The sequence below is a fragment of the Haemaphysalis longicornis genome, unplaced genomic scaffold, assembly GCF_048455015.1.
Source record: "Haemaphysalis longicornis isolate Haplotype H1 unplaced genomic scaffold, Haemaphysalis longicornis Haplotype H1 scaffold_1, whole genome shotgun sequence".
NCBI classification, from domain to species: Eukaryota; Metazoa; Arthropoda; class Arachnida; order Ixodida; family Ixodidae; genus Haemaphysalis; species Haemaphysalis longicornis.
This window is the reverse complement of record NW_027526203.1, coordinates 372,751,856-372,759,225: the sequence shown is the minus strand read 5'-3', so window position 1 is coordinate 372,759,225 and position 7,370 is coordinate 372,751,856.

Sequence of the window (7,370 nt, the reverse complement as noted above, 5' to 3'; positions counted from 1 at the left end):
GTGATGCTAGAATGCCGGTTATAATTTCGAGTTATGAAGAGAGCAGCTCGATTTTGGATGGATTCAATCATGTCAATTAAATATTTTTGAAATGGTGACCAAATAAACGAAGCGAATTCCAGTTGTGGGAGAACGAAGGTTTGATATGCTAGTTGGCGAACATTTGATGGGGCATGCCGTAAATTGCGGCGTAAGTAGCCAAGTGATCGAGATGCTTTTGCACAAATGGTTGAAATGTGGTCAGACCAAGACAAATCGGGAGTTAGAATGACACCTAGATATTTGTATGTCGACGTTCTCATTAGTGAGCTACCTTTTAACATGTAGGGGAAGTCGGAGTTATTATGTTTACGACTAAACGTCATTACTTTACATTTGTTTAAGTTTAGTGTCATTAGCCATGTTTCACACCAGCTGGACAGGAGATTAAGATCGTTTTGAAGGGCAAAATGGTCATCACTGGAGGTTATTTCGCGATAGATAATGCAGTCATCAGCCAACAGCCGCACACTACATGTGAACAGCCGCACACTACTACACTACTTAACACAAAACAATAAAAAACCCTGCGCATGAGCAAAACAAGTTTACAAAAGCCACGCTGATAAGGCAACTAGATAGACACCGGCTACAGTCAAGGCCCACGCAGATATGCAATCTCTTTGGGATGAACACACGCTTGCTTGGCTGACACACTTCTCTACTCATTCTGCTGTATGAAACGCTTACATAATTTCGCGGGGTGTTGATTCACAGTACCTAAATAAAATGTCAGTGGCAGGAAAATTAGGTTTACATCGCCCAGGTTTGATCCACGAATGTCTTTGCTACTAGTCCAGCTTGCAACCCTTATAGCGAGAGACAGGCGAGGAGGGAACGGAGACGTGCGCGGGACCCGTGTCGCTACCTGGCGAAGCGCCCGGCACGGAGTATCGGCCCGATGGGGGGAGGGGGGTCGGAGAGATAGGTGGCAGGGGAGAGGTAGGCGAGGAGGGAATGGAGACGTGCGCGGAACCCGGGTTGACACGTGGCGGAGGAAGGCGAGGAGGCGCCGCCACAGCGATAAGCGCGCGCCAGAAAGGAAGGCCAGGAGGCCATGTGCGGCGTAGAGCCGGGTGCGATGGAGGAAGACAAACTTGCAGCTGTGGTTGCTCGCGCAGCGGCAAGCCTTAGAAACGCCCTGAGGAGAAAAAAGATGATGGATGAGCAGTAAATTCATTGCAAACACGTCAGTATATCATAGCGAAACCACATCTCGACCACACCTCGACAATGGGCCTAGCCAGGGCAGTGAATCTTTCGCTATCAACTAGGGTTAAATAAAGCTAAACCACAGCAATGTTTTTCCTTTTCCGGCCGCAGGTAGCAATGTTTGAGATGACTTCGAGAAACGGAAGGTTTTCTGCATCGGTGGGTTTTTCATGCGCAAACGTGTTCGCAATTAATTTCTCTCTCTCTCTCTCTCTCTCTTTGCTAAGTTTTTCTTCCCATATCAACAATCTTTGGGTGGCGTTGGAGCTCCTGTTTAATTGTTTTTCATCAGAAGGCACACGATAGCTAGCTGGTGCGAGCTTTTCTCCAACTTTTATTAGGTTTTATAATAAACCTAAAAAACAGGTGCGACGGACGAGTTTATATGTGGCGCATAGGACCGCGTTACGGGCCTGAATACGGATTGCCTGCACCCGGAAAGAAATTACTCGTGGCACTTAAGTGTGCATATGTGTTTAAAGCAACATGACAGTGGGAATTGGTGGGTCGGCCGTGAGCATCCGCGAGTAGCCGTTCTTCACTGGCCAATCCCATTGAGTAGGTTAGGGAATTGTGGGGAGTAGGCTAATGTCGTGGCAGCCAAATGAGAATGGGTGAATCAAACAGCAGCTTCTAGCGGTAGCTATCATCGTCATTGGGCAATGTCCCCTCAAGTGTGTACTTTGACATTCCGGTTCCGTACGGAGAAGGTACGTATCTGCATTATGCTAGCTTTATATAACGAGCATGACACACGCGCTATGTAGCAGTAACGTATCGCCGGGGAAGCCATGATGTTTTCTCATTTGAAGCACATAAGAATAGTTAAGTCTACCTGGAAAGCCACTTGCCTGTTACCGTGCGTCCCTGGATTCGATACCCGTTTCGGCCACTGGCGCAGCTTAGCATAGTCATTGGCCGATCCTCTTGAGTGACCAGTCTGAAGATTATTAGGAGAAACCCATACCGAAATCCTACTAGTCTTACATGTGGTAGCTTCGTGGAGCCAGCATGACACAAACTTGATGTAAGAGTTTGTATCGCCGGGGGAAGCCATCACGCTTTTGCATTCAAAGCAGAATAGAAGGCTTGTGCCCTGAAAGCCGGGGTTTGTGGGACGTAGGTTTACAATACTGTTTAGATCACTGTCTTTCCCTGCGCCTTTCTGGGTTCAAATCTCGGTTATATCGTGTTTTTTTTCTTTATCGTTAGTTAAAAGAACGTGGAATTTCGGGTCCATGCGCTGCTCACAACCCCGGTTTTTTTCGTCGCCTGGGACATATAATGCACTCGCATCCAACACATAAAACGATGTGTTGGATTTCTTATCGCCCAACTTGCGCACTTGGACACGCGAGTAGCGAGCAGAAATTTCTAAATATTGTAAGCGTGACGCTCCGAAGCGGGGAAATTAATTTATTTCACTTTCTCATTATCACCATCATCACGCTGTAGTAGCGCGGAACACTTTGTCTACTTCCTCGACTGATCATCGGCATCATCGCTTCTTGGATGGGTGTTAGGAGACGGCTGTACCGCATAATAGACGTCCTGCTTCACCAATTGCTCAAGGACCTTTCAATATATCTTCCTTGCCAATATTGACGTCGGACTGCCCCACCGACACCGTTAAAGTCATTATCAAGTAAAACCGCTTGAAATCTTTTTACGCCCCTGCCTGTCCCATATGCATTCTTTTTCGTGCTTCCTGTGCCCATCCCAGCGGAACTCCGCTTTTACGACATACGCCGGTCCGAGTAGGCGTCTTTCCTATCATAACGTCTAGCTAATCTTTGCCACTAGCATGTTTGAGAAACAAAAAAAAAAAATCCCCCCACCTCCCCGAAGGGGATCGTGCGGAAATGCGAATGCATTGGGTGCACCTATGAGTGCGGTGCGAGTAATTATTATGTAGAAAGGGTACGCGGAGAGGAAAGAGAGACCCGCGCAACACGCCCGCCCCGCGCTCGAGCTCTCTCTCCCGCCGAGCTCCGCGATGCGAGCGCCCTCACACGCCCGAGCGCGCTCCTCCTCTCAACTCACTCTCCGCTACTCCGCCCGAGCTCCGCGATGCGAGCGCCCTCACACGCCCGAGCGCGCTCCTCCTCTCCCCTTGCCCTTCACTACTCCCGCCCGAGCTACCACCTGCTCCGGTTGCTAGGCGCGCCACAGCTGTTGCTAGGGGCGAGGAGGAGCGCGGAGAGATAACACCTGCGGGCGCACGCCGACGGAGCACGACAACCCCCGACTAAGAAATGCATTCGCATTTAAAGACTGTAGCGGCGCGGGTCCGCCGCGCCGAGACGACGACGACTACGACGAAGGCAGAACTACGAGGCGCGCGCTCACGTGCGCTCGCGCTGTAGCGGCGCGGGTCCGCCGCGCCGAGACGACGACGACGACGACGAAGGCAGTACTACGAGTCGCGCGCTCACGTGCGCTCGCGCTGGAGGAATGCAGGCACACGCCGACGGAGCACGACAACCCCCGACTAAGAAATGCATTCGCATTTAAAAAAACATTGTAATGGTGGGGCAAGCTGAGCGATACGTCTTCCAGCAGGTCATTTTGTAGCTTCACGCAGCGCTTGCCCTCAACCCCACAACGACGCCCCGCGTCTTGGCTTCTTTCTTTATGGGGTGGATATAAAAAAAATTGTTTAATTCAATAAAGTGCTCTGCGTATAATACTTTGGTTTTGATTAAGCATGTAATGTGTGGGGACCAGGGTTCTAACGGCGGCCTAGCTCGATCCTCGAGATCCGGCCGCAAGGCTAGCTCCACTGAACACCGCCGCGGATCACCAACTTGGCGTATCGGCAGCGAACAGCAAGGAACACAGGACACAGAATTCGCCCACTCCGACGTTTATTGCAATGCAATAAAGGAGACGTCGGGCGCGTCGTTCTACACCGCCGACCACCTTAGCCGGGCGGGAGAGACAGGCGCGAGGGCGGACAAAGGAAGGCCAAAAAGGAGCGAGTCGTACTTACGGCCGCTCCCGACGATGGTTCGTGTCCAAAGAGGCCCTCTCCTTGTCGCCCGTCGCGGACCAGGCCGCCGGAGCTTCCGGGCAAAACCTGTCACGTGAGGGGTTCGGCAGCGCCCCCCGCTCTCACGGGGATCCTCCCGGAGGGGAAAGCGCGCGACCGCGGAGAGAGAGGTACCACCCCTCTCGCCTCCGCGGCGGGCCGAGGGGATAGGAAAGATGGCGGAGCTCCGCAATTCCCACATCCCTCCCCCCTTTGACCAAAGCCGCTCGACCTCGAGGGCTCCGGCGAACGATGACCTCACCGTTCGTTTCGCTGCCTGGCACACCTCCTTGAGCAAGTCCAAGAAAGTCCGATCCCGAACATGCGCAACTGCGCCAACGTCCACCGCACTGCCACCACATAGTTCGCCACAATCACCACATAGTTCGCCACAGTCCGCCGGTTGACCTGATTTCGTCGGCCGACCCAAGGTCCGCAGGCCCGCCGGAGAAGTAGGCTGGGCCGGTTGAGCACAGGGCCCGGGCAGCCGGCTGCTCCCAGGCGGTCACTTCCCGCAGCGGTTCGCCCCGCGCCGACGGGGCGCTTGCCTGCCGCACCGCCGGCGGCTTCCGCTGCTTGCGGGTTCAGCAGTGACCACCTCTGATGCCCGGACCCGGGGTGGAGGCCGCGTTCGTAGTGCTGCCTCCCAGGTGGCCAGTTAGCCCAGCGCTGGGCGATGGCTTTCGCTCGGCGCACCTCGGGCGAGCGCCCCCACCACCATGGAGAAGGGGGCGCGATCAGCTGACCGCAAGAGCCGGCCCGCCGCGCAGCTCACTCGCTGTACGGGCTGCGGGGTCGTTTTGGCATACAGCTGGGCTCTCGTTCATCCCTGGGGTGGCGGCTGGCCCGGCTGGCTCGCTGCAGGCCTGGCGTGGTGTGGTGGCGTCGTGGTTGGAGGGTCGCTCGAACCCTGGGCGTGCGGGCTTGAACCCTCCGGAGACGGTGGCCCACCTGGTCAGCGACCTCGCCGATCGCGGATGTGGGGCGTTGCGTCGGGAACCTTCCCTCCGCACCTCCTCCCGTTAGCTCGCGACCTCGCGAACCCGAAGTGGGAGCGTCAGCAGTGGCTTCCTGCCGGCTGGCGCCCTCTGGAGTCACCCCGTGCAACGCATTGCCGGACCTCACGGCGTAGGCTGCGCGTTTCGTTGGCGCGCCTCGAGGAGCTTCCTCTGGCAACCCTTCCTGTGCGCAACTTTGCGCGCTGGAGGGCGGTGACCCGGTCAGCGATCTCGCCGGTTGCGGGTGTTGTAGCGGTGCGTCGGGAACCTTCCTTCCGCACCTCCCTCTAGCTCGCGACCTCGCGAGTCCGCAGTGGGAGCGTCGGCAGTTTCTCCTCTTGGAAAGTACTGCTTCAGCTCGCCCACGTGAATGGGGCCGCTTATTCGACCTGACCTCGGGTCTTTCAGCTTGTAATTCAGCCGCGAGATCTTCTCGGCGACTACGAACGGTCCTACCCACTTGGGTGCGAGACCGGCCGCGAACCCTGCGCTGGCATCGCTCAGCGCGTGGTTACGTTTCAAGACAGTGTCGCCCACTTGGTACGCCACGTCTCGATGAGCTCGGTCGTAGGCCGCCTTTTGGTCGACCCTGGCCTTACCGCGGCTGCGGTTCGCCTCCTTGATGGCTTCTGCCAAACGCTCGCGCAAGCGCCGCGCGTAAGCCGCATCTGCTGCTTTCGCGGGGACTGCGGTCGACCTCCTGGCCAGAACCGTGTCCGTCGGTGTGTTCAGCTCCCTGCCGAACATCAGGAATGCGGGCGTGAAGCCCGTGCACCGATTCACGCTTGTGCGCAGAGCGAAGGAGATCGAGCTCAAGTGCTCATCCCAGTCTTGTTGCCGCCGGGCATATGCCCCAAGCAGTGGCTTTATGTCTCGATTTCGGCGCTCCGTCACGTTAGACTGGGGGTGATAGCACGATGTTGTTTGCTGCCTGACACCCATGGCCGCGCACGCTTCACGAAACAACCTTGATGTGAAATACGTGGCGTTGTCGGTAATCAGCCGCTCCGGAAATCCGTAGCGACAAAACACCTCGGACAGCTTTTGCAGGACCTCCTGTGCTGTCGCTTTGCGCAGCGGATAGAGTTCAGCGATCCCACTGAAGTGGCATGTCACCACGAGTACAAACTTGTACCCTCTCTTGCTGCGCGGCAGCGGGCCCATCAGATCGCACGCCAGGACCTCCCATGGCTTTGTGCTCACGATAGGCTGAAGCAAGCCTGGCGCCTTACCGCCTCGCGGTTTGCGCTCTTGGCAGACGTGGCATGTGCGTACGTACCTACATACTTGTGCCTTCATGCCGGGCCAGGTAGCATACCGACAAAGCTTCCGCCATGTCTTTGGCGCGCTACCGTGGCCGTCTGCGTCGTGGTAGTGCTGCAATGCAGCACACCTCAGCTTGCTCGGGATAACGGCTTTAAAACACTCACTTGAGTCATTTTTGCCGGGCACGTATTTCAGCAGAGCTCCATCGGCGTCAAGCAGGTAACTTTCCAACTCGCTCGCAGCAATACCAGCTGCATTAGAGCCCGCGCCAGCCGCAATACCAGCAGCTTCCCGGCGCCCGTCATTCACCGGTGTTCGATTTGCCTGAGGGTCCGTCTCTTCATTAAGACTGGCGATCACCTCCCGACAAAACAAGTCCTCCTGCTGAGCCTCGACTAGCTCTTCCCGACTGAACGCAACCTCGAGCGGAACTCCTCCCCCGACGAGATGCACGTGCTCTGAGCTTCCGAAACTTGGGTCCTCCCGCGTTCCGCGCTCTCCCCGCGCCGAGAAGGGTCGCTGACCTACAGCGTCCTCCTCGGCCTCTCCGGCCGGTTGGGTGTCGTCCACCGGCGCCCGTGACAGCGCGTCCGCGACCACATTCGTGGCACCTTTGCGGTAGCGAACTTCGAATTCGAAGCGTTGCAATGTCAGGGCCCATCGCGCGAGCCTCCCGCTGGGCTCACGGAGGCGGGAAAGCCATGTGAGGGCCATGTGATCCGTCTCGATCGTGAATTTGACCCCCTCTACGTACATCTCGAACTTTCGAAGTGCGTAGATTATGGCCAGACACTCCTTCTCGGTGACCGAGTAGTTTCGCTCTG